The sequence below is a fragment of the Pogona vitticeps genome, chromosome 1 (genome assembly GCF_051106095.1).
Source record: "Pogona vitticeps strain Pit_001003342236 chromosome 1, PviZW2.1, whole genome shotgun sequence".
NCBI classification, from domain to species: Eukaryota; Metazoa; Chordata; class Lepidosauria; order Squamata; family Agamidae; genus Pogona; species Pogona vitticeps.
Window position 1 is genome coordinate 351,847,477 of NC_135783.1, and position 17,531 is coordinate 351,865,007.

Sequence of the window (17,531 nt, forward strand, 5' to 3'; positions counted from 1 at the left end):
GTGTTGTGGTTTATCCTTAATCTATTATTTGAGAATTAAGTAGTGGCTAAGAGACGGATTATAAAATTGGAAGTCTGTGGTTCAGAGGTCTCAGCCGTAGACAAACCACGTCTTAGATTTAGCCCATCATCTGTAGTATGGACTAATGATACTGATATACTTTTTTTTTTGAGACTGTTTTAAGAATTACTGCATTAAGTTCACAAGAAGAGCCCAGCTTGACCAGACCAGACATTTAGTTGGTCCAGCATTCTGTTCCCACAATGACCAAATGAGAAGCGGACAGGCAGGATGTCAATGCAATAATGCCCTCCTGCCGCTTAGTTCTCTAGTGCTTGATATACAACGGTGCCTGTTTCTGGTACTAGCAAGAACATATAATCATAATGATAACATGTAAAAGTGTTCTGAACAATTTAAGGTACTATATGACTACTATTAGGCTTACTGATTTATTGTAAATCTGCTTCAGATTTACTGGAACTGACAATCTCTGGAGGGTTTGGGGGACTAATTAAGATGGTCCACCCCGGGGGGGATTTATGGATCCAAATGGCTTCCTCATGGCGCTTGGAGAGTTTCCTGTCACCTCGGCTGGCGATTCTGTTGAAGCCCCCCAGCTGACCTCTGCAATGGGGAAGTGGCCAGGGTCGTGGACACAATCCGTCCTAAACTAGTTCCTGATTTACCCGGGAGCTGGCAGTGAAGAAACAAGTAGGATGCAGACTAGAGTGACAATGGTAGAAAACTTGGAGTGGATGCTACTGAACATGAGTTCGAGCTCCTTGGAAGGCCTGCTCTATGAAAGTGGTGGCAGAAAAGAAATGGCTTTTTTTCTGCGGCTGTTCCATCTGCTCAAAGCCATGCAGGGGAACTCTTTCGAATGGTCACGTTCCTATTACCTTGCCCATAAGGATATTGGCCACTTGATGGCCCACTGTGAAGAATTTGGGTGAAGAATCCAAGGTATTGGACTATTTGAATTGTTTCCTTTTCCTCCTTTTTTTATATTGATATGTTTCTATGTATAATCACGTGGGATATACGGTATAATGCTGGGCCGGTTCAAAAGGCTCTTAGTCCATTTCTTGCTATGTGTAACTGGTTCTGTAGCCTACACGTGCCATCTCGTATAAATTGATTCCTTTGTCATCTTGTTCCTGGGTCCACACCGCCCTAAAATTTTATTTTTTCCTTTTAATAATTCGTAAGTGATATATTACTATTTTTTTTTTCGTTTGTCAATGTGCAACCTGGTAGTATATGTCACCTGCAGTCCTTCGTCCCTCCCTTTTTACATTTTCACTTCCCAATTCCTTTCTCCATTTTCGGTTTTTCTTGCCCCTTTTCCTTCTCTCCCCTTTCCTTTCCCCCTTCCCTCCTTTATTCACTTGTCCTCTTTTTTCCTTATTTTCCTGCATATCTCTCCCTGGTTTATTATGGTTATTATTATTTTGTTTAATATGTGAGCTGCCTTTGGTCCATTACCAATAGAAAAGTGGCATAATAAATAAATAAATAAATAAATAAATAAATAAATAAATAAATAAATAAATAAATAATAAGTAATATTGCTGTTAGCACTGTTAGATTTGTGGTGGCTATAGAAGCCATGTTATTATCTACTCAGACTTCTGGGACCCAGAAGTGAACTGTTATTACCATCTTGATCCTGTCACAAGTGGATGAAGTCAGTACCACTTGCCAGTAAAGACTTTGGAGTTTTTTTTTAAAGCAAAAGTTGGAGAGCCACCTTTCAGGGATTCTGTAACTGCAGATTTCCTGCTTCAGCAGGGGACTGGACTCAGTGACCCTGCCAGCATTACAATTCCATGATTCTGTTATGCTTTGACACTGGGTTGCTTCCATGGCATTTCAGGAAGGGGCCCATGATGGAAAGTTGTGGGGGCAGCTTTGTATTGTGATGTGGCGTCCCTCCCCAGACATTCCAGGATGATTGGCTAGGAGGACATTATTTTTAATTCAAAAATTCAAAACACACACACACATGCTACTGTTGAATAAAGTGACAGGTCCTCTTTGAAGTTTTGGATTTATTTTCTTCACACAACCCTAATCTTTTGTCAAGATTTTGTTTTGCGCCCAGCCACATAACAAATAGCCAATTTTCACCCCCCCCAAATATGTTGATATAGTTAAATAAATAAATAAATAAATAAATAAATAAATAAATACATAAATAAATAAATAAATAAATAAAAATCTTTTAAACTTATCAAAAGTTGACAATGAAGCTATAATACCAGACACTAACATTCATTTTATGACTAATTTAAAAGACAAGAAAGTTGGCACAAGATGAAGTCTTTTGCAAAAAGGCGTTCTAATAAAGGCCCGAAAAGATTCTTTTTGCAATAGGTCTCTGCCACACAGGACACAATCACATGCAAGTATCCAGTGAAGGGACACAAAAAATTTTTTTTTAAGGTCCAGATTGAGACATGTCGGGAAAACTGGTTGTTAGATATTTTTTTTATCTCCAGCTGATTCAGAAAGTCTCTTTCACCCATCGGTTTATGTGGGATTTTGTTAATAATGCAAGTAAAAATGTTTCTATCTTGGTAACAGCTAATTTCCAACATTCTGTCCCCAGCTTTAAAAAAGGGCTTGTTGGGCAATGACTCCCTTGTTGGGGGAATCTGCAATTAGAAGTTTTAAAAGTAACTTTTCCAAGCACTGATTATGTTGCATTCTAAGATGCCATTTAAAGCTTGAATTAAAATTGCAGCAAATAGTGTTTGCTAAAGTTAATCATGCCCTGCGGACCACTTGTGTTTTGCATTGTGCATTTCTGATGCAAATCAAAGCTAAATTGGTGGCAAAAATTTTGCTTTATGCTCATACAGGGTGGTCTGATCAGAGTAATTTCAGTAGCTTCATAAAAGACTTCCTGATAAACTCTGTACTGTGACTGACATGTAGATTTCTACAGTATAGATTTCTACAGTACAGCGAGCACAAATGAGACACGAGATAACTAGGAAAACCTATTTGTCTAAATACCTGGTAGAATATACCAGATGGGCGGGATATAAATCGAATAAATAAAATAAAATAAATTACCAGCATTTCTGTTATAAATCCCAATTTTTCAGAGGGCTATGAGTCACCTGTAAATTTTTCTCTCTCCAGGCTAAACTTCTTATGCATATGTGTTTCTCAGCCTTGAGAGATTTTTTTAAAAAAATATTAGAACTAGTATTTCAGGCAAGGGTTGCGACAAACTGCACACAAAGCTTCACCATGTAAAATGGCCAAAAGGAAAGAGCGAGGCAGTGAGGAAAAGAAAAGAAAAATGGTGATTGGTTACAGATGTTTTCCTTTGTGCTTGTATAACTCAAAATTGCTGACTTATTTCAGCAGTAATTGTGGGTAGATGTTAGGTTAAAATGGTGGGTTTAGTGCCATTTTTGGCAGGGGGAGGCAGCTGGTATTTGACAAGCAAATAGAAAACAGGCAAGAAGGCTGTATTTGCTCATGAAGAAGCTAAACAGCATGTAAATTGACCTGATCTAAAACTAGTCCTGTGTTCTTTTCTTTGGAGGTGATTTCAGCCTTTTAAAGACCACTTGCTTTTACATAATCCAAATAAGAAGTACTGTAGAATCATACAATCATAGAAACGATTGTGTTGGAAGGGGCTGCCCACTCCTGCCACCACGTCATCTCTATTGGATAAGATCAAATCCAGGATCTCTACTCCTCTGGTTTCTTCGTCCACTTTTATGTAGCAGAAAATTATCAGCCAATTCTTGTAATTGGTTTTTCAAAAGTTTCATCTGCCTCTTCTTTATTGGACAGTCTGCAGTAGACTCCAACGGCCATGTTTCTTTTGATCCCCTCCCCTGCATTTATATTAATCCAGAGGCTCTCGATGGGACAACCAAGCTCATCCTCATCTTAGGCAGGAATGTGTTTTTGACATACAGTGCTACTCCACCTCCCTTTCTATTCTTTATGTTCTTTTTAAACAATTTATATCCTTTGATTGCTGTATTCCAGTTATGGGAATCATTCCACCAAGTTCCAGTTATTCCTATCAAGTCCCTCCTGAACTAGGATTTACCCTCCTGAACTAGGATTTCCAGTTCTCGTTTGTTTCCCATACTCCTGGCATTCGTATACAGTTGTGCCTCACTTAGCGATTGCCTTGCTTAACGAGGAAATCACTATACGATTAGGTTTTTGCAATCACTTTTATGATCGCAAAACGATGTTTTAAATGGTTTTTTTTTTAATTTAATGATGATCGGTTCCCTGCTTCGGGAATGGATTTTCCCTTTACAACAATCAGCAAACAGCTGATCATCTGGTTTCAAAATGGCTGCCGGCTGAAGAAAATGGCCCCCTGCTGTTTTCTAGGACGGATTCCTCGCTATACAGGCACCGAAAATGGCTGCCGTATAGAGGATCTTCACTGGACGAGCAGGTATTCAGCCCATTGGAACGCATTGAACGTTTTTCAATGCATTTCAATGGGTTTTTCTGTTTCGTTTGATGATGTTTTCGCTCTACAGCAATTTCGCTGGAACGAATTAACATCGTCAAGCGAGGCACTACTGTATAGACACTGGAGATGGTCTGATTTGCGGCCTGCTTTATTCCCTACATTTTTTTGCAAGATTATTATTGGGTTCTATTAGAGGTGCTTGGTCTATTCCTCTTTTTGTGCATAAGCCTTCCTCTATCCTTATCTTTGAGCATGCATCTTCCTCCCCCCACCCCCGCCAATTCAGTTTATAACTCTCCTGATGCAATTCTTCACGTTGTGGCCAAACACAGCTCTGTGAGGTGCAAACCATCACTTATCAGCATCCCATGTTCCCGAATGCTTAGCCCATGGTCCCAAAGTCCAAATCCCTTACATCGCTACCACCTTTGTAACCAGTCATCCACCCGAAGTATTTCCCTTTCCCTTTCTATTCCTCTTCTGAGTACTTCTGAGCTCGCTCCTTGGGCTTTGACTCAGTGTTATCCCTCTGCTGTGCTCTGTTAGGAGGAGTCAACAAACAGAAAGTCCTTGTAATTTGTTTGTGTATGTTGCCCAACACCTTGTGCACGTTACAAACTCAAGGAGGGACCCTATGGATCATTGTCCAGCTCCTGTTAAAGGGACCCATTGGGGAACTGAATTCCCAATGTCTGGCTCCACAGCCAGAGACCTAAACCACCAAGCTATCCAACATATTTCATTCGTCAGTGGGGGGGGGGGGGGAGTCAATGTACACTTCTCCCTTGAATTGCACAGGACCAAGCCGTGTGGTTTTGGTTATACGCAGATTCACACACACACCCCACTCCATTGGGAGGAGAGGAGCAGAGATTGTGCCTCAATTTTCCCCCTCTGAAAGAGGCTTTTTCTGACTTTTAGCTGCTCGGCGCCTCTTTAAAGGCAGCTAAAGGACAGAATATTATTGTTATAATTTATGAAATGTGTGTAATACTCTTATGCAGGGATGGTGACTTGAATTGCAGAACTTGCTGTCAAGTCAGACTTAAGTCGCACCAACAACTCGACTAAAGAGTTAACTTTTTCTTTTTCATTGACTCAGACTTGACTCTCTACTTGGAAACAACTTATCCCCTCCCTTTTTTTTTCTGGGTAGAAAAACTTTTTTTCAATAGGGACTCGGGACTTTGTACCAAAGACCCAGATTTTGGATTTTGAGATCATCACCGGCAGTGCAGACACCTGGCATTCGCTTGACTGAGTCATTTGGAGATGATGGGCCTGCATCAAGTGACTTGTATGTGACTTGGCAGATGTAACACGGAAGCCAGAAAATTCATATTAAAATAAGTTTTTAACACAATCAATTGCCAGAGCAGAAATTTCATTTTGCTGTATGAAGGAAATATAGGTGAACTGGGTTCCTCTTATTCTGTATCACACCCTACTGCTCTTGATTTTGTCTGTCTTAATTAATTAAAATGCTGAATACCCCTGTGGCTTTAGGTTGGGAGTTCGATTCCCCACTGGGCCTCCTTGACAGGAGTTGGACTTGATGATCCACAGGGTCCCTTCTTGCCATTCAAAGATTATTAATTATTATTATTATTATTATTATTATTATTATTATTATTATTATTATTATTATTATTATTATTATTATTATTATTATTATTATTATTATTATTATTATACTCTCGACCCTACTCACTGCCAAGATATGTTCCCTTTCCCTGGTCCCATTCCTTGTGCTGCACTGTATGACATTTCAGAGCTTGGAAAAGTTCTAAATCCGATGGGAACCTTTGCCCTTTCATATTTTTCTTTTTTAACTAAACTGCTATAATTATTTATCATTGGCCATGCTGACGAGAACACCCAGGAAACAAAGTATAAAATATCTCAAGAGTGACTCGTTATTCCAGGCTGAAGCCAGATTCTGTGCATGGCAGTGGGCAGATGGCCTTAGTTCCCAAGCTTAGCTCTCTCCTCCATAGGCCTGTCAAGCACTATTTCTGTGTTGTTGTTGTTGTTGTTGTTTAGTTGTTAAGTCATGTCCGACTCTTCGTGACCCCATGGACCAGAGCACGCCAGGCCCTCCTGTCTTCCACTGCCTCCCAGAGTTGGGTCAAATTCATGTTGGTTGCTTCAATGACAACTATTTATGTATTTATCATTTATCTAATACTTAAGAGTCACTGTTGATAATAAAGATTGTGATAGACATAGAAAACAAAAAAACTGGAACCATGGTTTGTCAAAACCTTCCCTCCCACCACCACAGTGTTGTTTTAAATCCTGTGGGAATAATCCTGCAACTTCAGTTGATAAAACGCCTAAAGTCTGTGAAGACAATTGTTGTGCTGAACTATTAAAAGCCCGCAGGTGGTCACAAAACAAGAACATGTGCCCATAGGGATAAATCAGTTCAGAGAAAGCGAGGGGTTTTGTTGTTGTTGTTTAACAATTTCCCTCAAATCTATTGGGAGGTAAAAAGAAATGCAAACAAGCAATTGTATTAATCCTCAGATTAGCACCCCCTGCCATCAACTGAATACTGATCAGCAAACAATGTCCATAATTAAGCTGTTGTTGCAGTAAATGAGCCCAAATTAAGTCCAGACTTTTAGTCTTTTTATAACGTGAGAGTCAGAGACAACACCATGCACAAGACAAAAAGAAAACCCGAGGAGTTGACGGTAATTAAGCTGATGGTAGATGCCCATGTTACTATGCAGCTTTTTATTTGTTTATTGACGTGGTTGCTCTTGGGTTTGGCAAATCAAACACCATGGAGATCTGATGGGTTAGCCCCAAACTGGGATGACATGTCTTGGGGAGAGTCAAAAGCTCAGGTTCCTGGTCATCAAAGGGCCGGCACACCCTTCGCAATGGCAGATGACATTCATGGCTATGACAGAGGTCCACAGGGCCGTGGGGGCCTCCATTGTTTTCGAGACCTTTTAGTCTTCCTGTAGACTGCTTGTCTTGGTATTTGTGAGAACTAATTGCTCCAAGGCTACCGCTACCAGGTTTGCAGCCCTTCCTTTTAGCTCATTTCCCCCAAGAATAACACTTCACTCAAAACCAATTGGGTTTGTCAACATGATCCTGTTGGCTTCAAGAGGGGAGGAAGCTGGAATAATTCGCATGGATATGACTGTGTAGATGGGATGGGTGTAGCTCAGGTTGCACCTCTGATCTCTACTTGTGTACCGAAAACACTTGCGTGCTTATCTTTAAATATATATGCCCCTTCCCTCCCATGCCTCTTTAGCACTCAGGGTGTGTAAGAACAAATAAGCCAATAAAATCACATACTGTATAAGCTAAAAAATAAGAGAATGATAAAATGGAGATGGGTGCAGCAGACAAGGGCTTGCTACCACAAAAGTCCTCAGTAGGGCAGGGCCGATGCTTGCCATGCTAGAATTAAAAATTATGCCCATCAGGAAAAATAGGAAGAGGAACCCCCAAAACTAGTGTTATAAGCTCCATGGTTGCAGCATAAATTGTTTCCAAGTCTCATTTCCGTGCAAATAAAAGCCAATCATGGTGAATTATTGTATGATAAATTAATACCTCTACTTATGCTCATGGTGCTTCCACTTATGCTACTCCTAGCTCAATATGAATTGATTTCTTATTTTTCTTAGTAAAGGTTCCCTTTCCCCTTGACATTTAGTCCAGTTGTGCCCGACTCTAGAGGGCGGTGCTCATCCCCGTTTTCAAGCCATAGAGCCAGCATTTGTCTGCAGACTGTTTCCATAGTCACATGGCCAGTGCGACTAGACACGGAACACCGTTACCTTCCCACCGAGGTGGTCCCTATTTAGCTACTTGAATTTGCATGCTTTTGAACTGCTAGGTTGGCAGGAGCTGGGACAAGCGACGTGAGCTCCCTCCGTCACATGGATTCGAACTTACGACGGCTGGTCTTCTGACCTTGAAGCACAGAGGCTTCTGCGGTTTAACCTGCAGCGCTACCCCTTTTTTCTTAGTACATTCAATCAAATGTTTAATGGAAAGCCAGCTCTTTTTCTGGGATGCATGCTTTCCTCCTCATTTTAGATAATTAGTATTATTGAAATTATTTATTCCTGCCCCTTTTCCTGCACTGGAAGTAGGAGCAATAGGAGGTGATCATTCGGCTTCATATGGAGAAGATGTTTTTTAAAAAGGCTACAACAAAACCCTTATCTTCTAAAGCCAGCAGAAAATCTGCATAATATCATCAGCTCCAAATGCTACGTATGATAACTCCTGTGATATCCTGCTATGGCACAATGTTAACAAAATAAATGGAGGGTGGGGGAGATGAGAGGTTCGGTCTTTTCAGCAGAGAAAAATAATTGCGAAAATTAATCTTCTCCCTTGCCTTCTTTTTTGGGATTCTGTTTCCTCTCTTCCTTCTTAACAAACCTGTTCCACAGTATAATTTTGAGGATGAAATGGGGAGGAAATTTATTTTTTGCTTAATTATTTTTTTATTTAAAATTAAGTTATTATTTGTTGTGCTTTAATACAATTATAACAAAAAACTTTTTTTTTAAAAATAGAATGCACCAATAAAATACAGACAGCACATACCTATGTACTTAATAGCTGTTTCTGCAGCAACTCAGCTTAATTACTAAAGGTTTTCCTGAGGCGAGAGACAACAGGAGCGAAAGAGACAAAGAATTGGAGGCAATATGGTTCTTTTGGCCACAGCTATGGAAAACTTAATGGCACTTTCAGGTATATATAGGGCACTGGCTCAGTTGTGCAGCTCAGTGATGTGTTATATTCTCAGATATATGTTATTATTTGTTTATTACGGAGTGGGGGGCTTGCTTTTCTTTCCATTACCGCATGACCTGGTGCTCAGACAAAGGATTTTCTGAACACACATGAGGAAGGAATCGCTGCTAATTAAAGCCTTCTCCAGTGGCTGATTCTAGTGACAGATGATTAGTCCGTAATTGCCAAACAATGATAATTTGCCATTCTTCTCTGCTGCTACTGCGCAGTGAGATAATAGGGGGCAGGGGAGAAGGTCGGGGTGGGAGGTATGGTGTGGAGTTTAAACCAAAGCTTCGACAGCCAGGATAAAGGCAAATAGCATCGTGAAATATTTTAGTGTCACTAAAATCTTTATGATTTTAGACATGTTTTTCCTTATATTGGCAGGCCAGTTTTTGTTGTTGTTGTTGTTTAGTTGTTAAGTCATGTCCGACTCTTCGTGACCCCCCATGGGCCAGAGCACGCCAGGCCCTCCTGTCGTCCACTGCCTCCCAGAGTTGGGCCAAATTCATGTTGGTCGCTTCGATGACACTGTCCAACCGTCTCATCCTCTGTCGTCCCGTCTCCTCTTGCCTTCACACTTTCCCAACATCAAAGTCTTTTCCAGGGAGTCTTCATTTCTCATGAGAGGGCCAAAGACTCAGCTTCAGGATCTGTCCTTCCAGGCCAGTTTATACACTTGTAAAAATAAACAAAGGCTACAAACTATACACTTCTAATGCGCAGAGATGACATGTGGCTCACGGTTGCTCCCTCTACAGCCTTGAAAATGGGCTCTCGTTTACATTTTCCCCACAGGGAAACCAATCTGTTGGGCTTCAGGGGAAGATTGCTGGCAGAGAAACAGTAATTTTGGTGCAAGGTGCAAAGGAATGTGAGAGGCTTTCACTTCCACCAAAACACAACGCCCATTCTTAGTCCCATGGCTGCTGACACACTGTATAAGCCAGACAAATAAAAAGCTGTGAGCACCTACCCTTTTCTACTTGAACGTCCAGTGAGTAATTATAAAGCTGCAATGCTGTTCAGTGAACTGGCCAGTTCAATGGACAGGGTACTTTTCACATTTTCAGAGTTTAATTGGCAGTGATTTTTTTTTTGCCAATTAAAGTGTGATCTGAAACTGGGCATAGCGGATTGGAGCCCCAGAACACGTTTCCCCATGTGACTAGTGTTCTACGGTTACATGTGAAATGGTTAAAACTGATGCTCAGTCCAAATGTAACTTTGGATTCTTGCAAGACATTGACAAGATGTAGATCAGGTATGCTTGGAATTCCAGATGTTTTGGACTGCTATTACAGTTTTTTCCATTGATCATGCTGGCTGGAGCTGATGGGAATTATAAATGATCACACCAAGCCCATTTTCAGGGCAATGACTCTACGGATATTAAGGTCTACAAGTCTCTTCTTTAAAAGCGAGCTCAGTCAATCCACAAACAACAGTGGGCAAGATATCCAAGTATGATTGTCTTTAATAACATTGTGTTGCAGATGTTTTAGCCATTGTATCAAATGTGATATGGTTTTCTCCAGGGACTATAAAAATCGGATAAAAATTGTTCCTTGATTTTGCATTTATTTTTGTCATTACTGAACCTCTCACCAGTCATTTTGGTTAACTTACAACCTCTGTTATTTTAAATGGCTTTGTCTGTGGATAACCTTCCAGTCTGTTATTGAGGCACTAATCAAGATCTGCTTACTGTCAGTAAGAGGGCTTAGATAAATACGTTTTCTGGAGTACTGCTAGTCTTTTTTAAAAAACCCCAAAATAAACAACCCCAAACCCTTCTAAAAGCTCTAGATTGCGTTTTATTTTATTTTACTTGTTTAAACGTATACCCTACCCATTTAGTGGACAAGCCACTACTCTGGGTGTATCTCCTCCCAGACAGGCCAGGTTTTATTGTCCGGATGCAAATTCTGAGAGGCAGCTAAATTCCCCCTAATATTCAAATGTGGAGAAATTTCACCTCTGATCTGAATTTTCGAGTGAAGCTGCCAGGTCAGAGACTGTGCCCTCCAGGGCAATTTTGGATTCTTTTGTCATAGAAATTAAGTGCTACTGCCTGTAATGTTGTCAAGGCAGGACTTCGGGGCAGAAAGCCAGGGCTCCATTCAGTAGGATGAGCAAATGAGTTCCTGTACACAAAGTAAGGGTCTTCATGACCCTTAAGCCTCACTGAACATTATATACATTTTTAACCTTATCTGTTTCTTTTGCATAAATTCAGTCAACCTCCCTGTAGATATGCTAGAAGTGATCACTTTCAGTACGGACCCGGTTTACTTTGCTCCCTCCCTCCCCTTCTTTTTCCTGAATTTCATGACAACATAGCTCTGGCAAGCTGGAATTCAGCCAGGATGTGGGGTTAATTCTTTCAGCCTCTGGAGAGAAAATTGTGCACCGAAATCTCCAATGACCACCAGTAGTCAGGACCTTGCTTTTTACAAGGCATGTGTATTGTGATGTCTCTGACAGCACAGGGACCTTCGACACCATTTGGGGGTCGCTCATTCAGTAGTCCTAATTCTCAAGCAAGCATCTCACTGTTCCCCCCCCCCGCCCAAAGTAACCTCTTTAAGCAGAAGGATGTCTTGAAAATGCAAAAACATGAGAAGAATTGCCGTACTGGTGCTAACGAGAGATCCATCGCACCCAGACCTTCATCTCCAGCAGAGCTGGAAATATGTGTACAAGCAGAGCAGGCGTGCAAATCTCAGCAACAAACAGATCTCTTGCTAGATTTCACCCGAGCAACATTTTGGATTCTTCTGCTTTTACTTGCCTACTCTCAGTTATATTCATAACGGATGCTATTGGATGGAAAATAAATAACTGAACCTAAGTAGCTTAACCAGACAAAGTTTTCAAAGGGGTGGCAAGCATATCTGTCTAAAAATGGAACAAAAGAAAAAGACGAAAAGTCAAAAATGTTTCTTTGGCAAAAGCATATAAGCCCACTCTTATGGCTGAGGAGGTGGACTTGCTCCATGAAGCAAAACATAGCAGTGAGCTTTAAGGTGCCACAATGATTCTCTCTCTCTCTCTCTCTCTCTCTCTCTCTCTCTCTCTCTCTCTCTCTCTCTCTCTCTCTCTCTCTCTCTCTCTCTCTCTCTCTCTCTCTCTCACACACACACACACACACACACACACACACACACACACACACACACACACACACACACACACACACACACACACACACACACACACACACACACACACACACACACACACACACACACACTCTTTGGTCTGTTTTTGTTTTTAGTATGCTCCCAAATACTTTGGCCATTTCATGAGAAGAGAAATCTCCCTGGAAAAGACCCTGATGTTGGGAAAGTGTGAAGGCAAGAGGACAAGGGGACGACAGAGGATGAGATGGATGGACAGCGTCATCGAAGTGACCAACATGAATTTGACCCAACTCCGGGAGGCAGTGGAAGACAGGAGGGCCTGGCGTGCTCTGGCCCATGGGGTCACGAAGAGTCGGACACGACTTAATGACGAAACAACAAAATGCTTACAAGTATTGATACAGAAATGGCACAAGTGTCATTTACAAGGCTAATGCCATGGCTGGCATTATAGGCACCTGCTTAGCCCACAATAGTCCAGGAGCAGTGTAGGAATCATGTGACCCAAAGGCCATTTTTGCAGGCTCTTGGGCTTCCCTGCAGGGAAAAAAATATTGGTTTTGGCAAAAGAACTATGCATTGCTGCTCTGAGCCACATTGCACATTTGAAACAGGTGGCAGCCCCCAATTGCCATCATAGACCTGAGTTTCCAGCCTCACTGTATTTGCATTTTCTGTTTCTTATTTTATTTGGGGCGGTTGGTTCAGCCCACAATGGGTGGCTGGAGCTAAATATTGTGACACGGAGCCTCCTGGCTCCATGGTTGTGGCCATGGGTTCTCACCTGCACTCTAAAACAAAGGTCGGTGACAAAATGAATGAGATGGTGAAGCATTTTCCCTTCCCTTCCCTTTCTCTTCTGAGCAGTGGAGGAGGAACAGTTCAAACAGAATGGGCTTAGGGAGTTTTGTCCCAAATTACTATCTAAACCAGCATCTGACATAAGCTGATGGTGTTTAAGAGCCGATTGCTGCAAAATTTTCTTTTGAGCATGAGCAGTGCAAATCCACTTTTGCACCTTCTGCTCCCCAGTTGTGTCAAAGGGATTTTGGGGAGATACTGTTCATCAGGTGGGGGTGTTAAAAAGTTGGTTCAGCTGAAATTACTTCTTCTGCACAACTTTTCTAGGTACAGTACTGGTGTCCTCTTGTACTTGGTCAGTCCCAGATCTCAGACACTTTCCCTCTCAGACTGGACATGCAAACACTCTTCGATCCTGTTAAATATTTTCTCTTTCAGCTATCTCACAGGTGAGTGGAACTTGTGGAGCTGCAATATCTTCCTGAGGCATCCCTGGTTATTTAGCTAACAGCCTCAAGGAATCTGTGGAATAATCTATGAGGGTTGATGTAGAAAGAAAGAAAGAAAGAAAGAAAGAAAGAAAGAAAGAAAGAAAGAAAGAAAGAAAGAAAGAAAGAAAGAAAGAAAGAAAGAATGAATTAATGAATTAATGAATTAATGAATTAATGAATTAATGAATGAATGAATGAATACATCTGTTGCCCCTGTAAGAGGATGGATACTAAGGAAGGGAAGTAGCTCTGTTGAATCAATCATAAACCATAAAAAGACACGTACAATGTGGTCTATTCTGCACAATGTTCTTGTTTCAAGCTAAAAATGGCTTTTGTGGGGGGAGGAGGAAGAGGAGAAAGATTTTTAAAAATCAGGTTCAAGAAAAATCTTATAGCAGCCAATTTCAAAGGTGGCATGTGAGAAAAACCTAATCTGCTTGTGTCTGAATGCATAAAACTGTATAACTTCTTAAATTATTACAGGATGTTCATGGTGCACATTATATAGCCTTCAAATGCTCCCAATGTCTGTATTTTCTATTAAAACTATGGAATTTCTGCATTTCACTCCACATATATAAGCCCTGGCCAAATGACTTTGATCCGGAATATTTCAGAATGTAAGTAAAGATGCTGAAAGAACAGCACTCTTCTCTCAGGTGTGGGGTGGATGGGAATAAATCTAGTTTATAAGTATTCAAATATTGCATGCAGAAAAGGAACCCTGCTTTGTGTTATGTCTAGATTAGGATTCCGTCATGTACATAGTAAAGCAATATGGGCCATCCATCCAGCAGATGAGTACAAAAACTCAGAATAGATTAGAAGAGCCACTGGGCGTGTGAAGAGATGCAATTTCAAATCTTCACTCAGATATAAGCCTCACTGTGTGACTAAGAGTCTTGGGGTGCAGTGGTTAAACAGTTGTCCTGCAGCCAAAACTGTGCTCACAACCTGGGGTTCGATCCCAAGTAGCGGACTCAAGGCTGATTCAGCCTTCCATCCTTCTGAGATTGGTAAACTGAGCTTGCTCTCTCTCCCTCTCTCTCTCTCTCTCTCTGTGTGTGTGTGTGTGTGTGTGTGTGTGTGAGAGAGAGAGAGGGACAATGTGTAGCCCGCATAATTAACTCGTAAACTGCTCAGAGAGTGCTTGAAGCACTATGGGGTGGTATATAAGCAGCACGCTTTGCTTTTGCTTTTGGGCTAGGTGCTATCTCTCAATATAACCTATTTCATAGGATTTATATGAGGATAAAAATGGGGAGGAGGGCCATGTGTCTTGTCTTGAGCTCATGGGAGGAAAATGCAGGGCATCCATATAACAAATAAGAAACAAAAGAGGCTACAGGGGTGTCATAACAATGAATGTAAAGATAACTAACAAGCTTGTTCTCTAAAAATCGAACCTGGACCCTGATTCCCACTTCTTTGGCTGATTAGTGATGGGTAGAGATGGCCATGAATTTTTTTTTTTTAAAAAAAGCAATTTGTTGTGATTCATAATTCGTCAAAGTTGACGAATCACAAATTTACAATTTTTTCCAGTGAATTGATTCCTCAATTCTTCTTGACTTTAAAACCCTATAAAATGGCCATCAGGTACCTAGAGATACCAAAAGCACAAAGAGGCTTCCCCTGACTCTCCTCTACAAGCCCTGCCAGTTTGGTGAAGTTTGGGTTTTGGACATCCAAGTTATATGCCTGCAAAGAGCCTCCCCTGGCACTTCGAGGCACCAAAACTGGTCGTCCTCTCTCTCTCTCTCTCTGTGTGTATTCTTTCAGTTCCAGTTTTGCTGAGTCATGGTCATTAGAGTTTAATTATGAAAACCTGTTCTTTATATGGTATTTTAATTCTTTGTTAATACTGTTCACGTTATATTTTGGTACTATATTTAATGTACTTCTGCAGCTTTACTCTAATAGTTGATATTAACAGTTCATGGTCTGTTAATAGCCAGCTACAGGCCTTGTTTTTGCAGAAAGAATAGAGCTTCATCTTCCGAGTTATATATTCTGTTTGGTTTCTATGTTAACTATTTAGTAATCAAGTGTAGAATAGTCTGTTTGAAACAAGTATTGTGATAAATAGGGTTTTCTGTTTTGTTTTTTGGATTCACAGTATTCTGTGAATTGCTTACACACACATAAAAAGTAGTGAGACATAACAACCGCCATGGACACTACAGAATGGGGTCACTCCCAAGACACAAGCCATCGTACCCATTTTGACTGGATAATTATTTGTTACTTCTCAACAAGAAGAGAGGGGGATAAAAGCCTAGGACAAATGTGGCCGACAGCTATCTCCCAGGTGGGGCAGAACTCTGTGAAACTAAGAAAAAGCCTTTAGCTAGTTATCACCAGTCATTCATCTCACCTCTTTGCTTCTGCTTTTTGGCAGGCACTCAAACCTGCTATTACCAGGAGGAAAAAAAAAGATTACCCTGCATAAGGATTGAAAGTGTGGCACTTTATCAATGCAATGACAATAAAGGAAAGGATATTGCATTTCAAACAGGTGATGGCTGTTGAAATAATGGAACAATTATAGCTATGCCACAATGTGGTGTTTGCCTCTTAAAAACACAAGAGGCGTCCTACTAAATCAGACCAAATGCTGATTTCTTTCTTTCTTTCTTTCTTTCTTTCTTTCTTTCTTTCTTTCTTTCTTTCTTTCTTTCTTTCTTTCTTTCTTTCTTTCTTTCTTTCTTCCTTCCTTCCTTCCTTCCTTCCTTCCTTCCTTCCTTCCTTCCTTCCTTCCTTCCTTCCTTCCTTCCTTCCTTCCTTCCTTCCTTCCTTCCTTGTGCTCTGCTAACTAAAGGAATAACCAACTTTCTAATATAAAACTTTTTTGCCAAAATTCCCAGTAAGAACTGCCCAATGTTCCAACTGGAATCGGAAAAGGAAGAGGCACTAAGACTCATATTGCAAAAAATCATTAGCTACTGGAGCATATCAAAGAATTTTGGAAGAAGATCAGTTTATGCTTTAGCAATCATGGCAAAGCCGTTGACTGTATGAATCACGGAAAGGTGTGAATTATTCTGCAAGAAATGGGTATGCCAAAACTTTTGATTGCCCTGATGCATGACTATATTGTGGACAAGTAGCTGGTGCTAAGATAGAACATAAAGAAGCAGAATGGTTTCCCATTGGCCAAAAGTATTAGGTAAGCATGTAATTTATCTCTGTATCAGTTCACTCTGTATTCAGACTGTATTGGCCAAATATGTAGGGAAGGGCTTCTGTCTGGGCAACAGAGTGATGTTGTTGTGTCTCCCTGTGGGCCAAGGCAGCTTGTGGACCAGTTCTGGGGAACATCTCATCCCTTGCCCCAATTGAGGGACCTCCCACTGAGCTGCCTATGAAGCATAAACCTGACACAGCAGGTGTTGGCTTCAACTGGAAGAGAGTTGTGTGTCACATTAATCCTGATCCACTAAACTGGCTCAAGTGTCATATCAAGAGATATATCCCACTGGGCAGTATTCATTAGGTAGCTAGCCGTCTTCTTTGTGCAGAATGGGCAGAATGAGGTTGCAGGGAGAGGCACCATGTAGGTAGGTAGGTAGGTAGGTAGGTAGGTAGGTAGGTAGGTAGGTAGGTAGGTAGGTAGGTAGGTAGGTAGGTAGGTAGGTAGGTAGGTAGGTAGGTAGATATCAATAACTATCTATACATATACATACATAGATTAGGCACCCTTCAGTCTCGAGAGACTATGGCAATGTGCTCTGTATGGAGGACTTGGAACAGCATCTAGTGTGGCTGAGAAGGACAATTCGAGAGTGTCCATCCCTTCCACACTGAAGACAAATCCAATCTGTCCCCTTTCCA

General features: G+C 41.1%; 2 long non-coding RNA genes across 4 annotated transcripts in view; both read left to right on the forward strand.

The window, feature by feature from the left end:
* The window catches only part of LOC144586247 (uncharacterized), a 105,388-nt gene that overhangs the window by 37,236 nt on the left and 50,621 nt on the right, over positions 1-17,531 (forward strand). The window lies entirely within an intron of this gene.
* LOC144586252 (uncharacterized) lies at positions 6,068-16,039 on the forward strand. The gene is made up of 2 exons (XR_013540973.1): positions 6,068-9,211; positions 13,531-16,039. It is a non-coding gene; the product is annotated as an uncharacterized LOC144586252 (long non-coding RNA).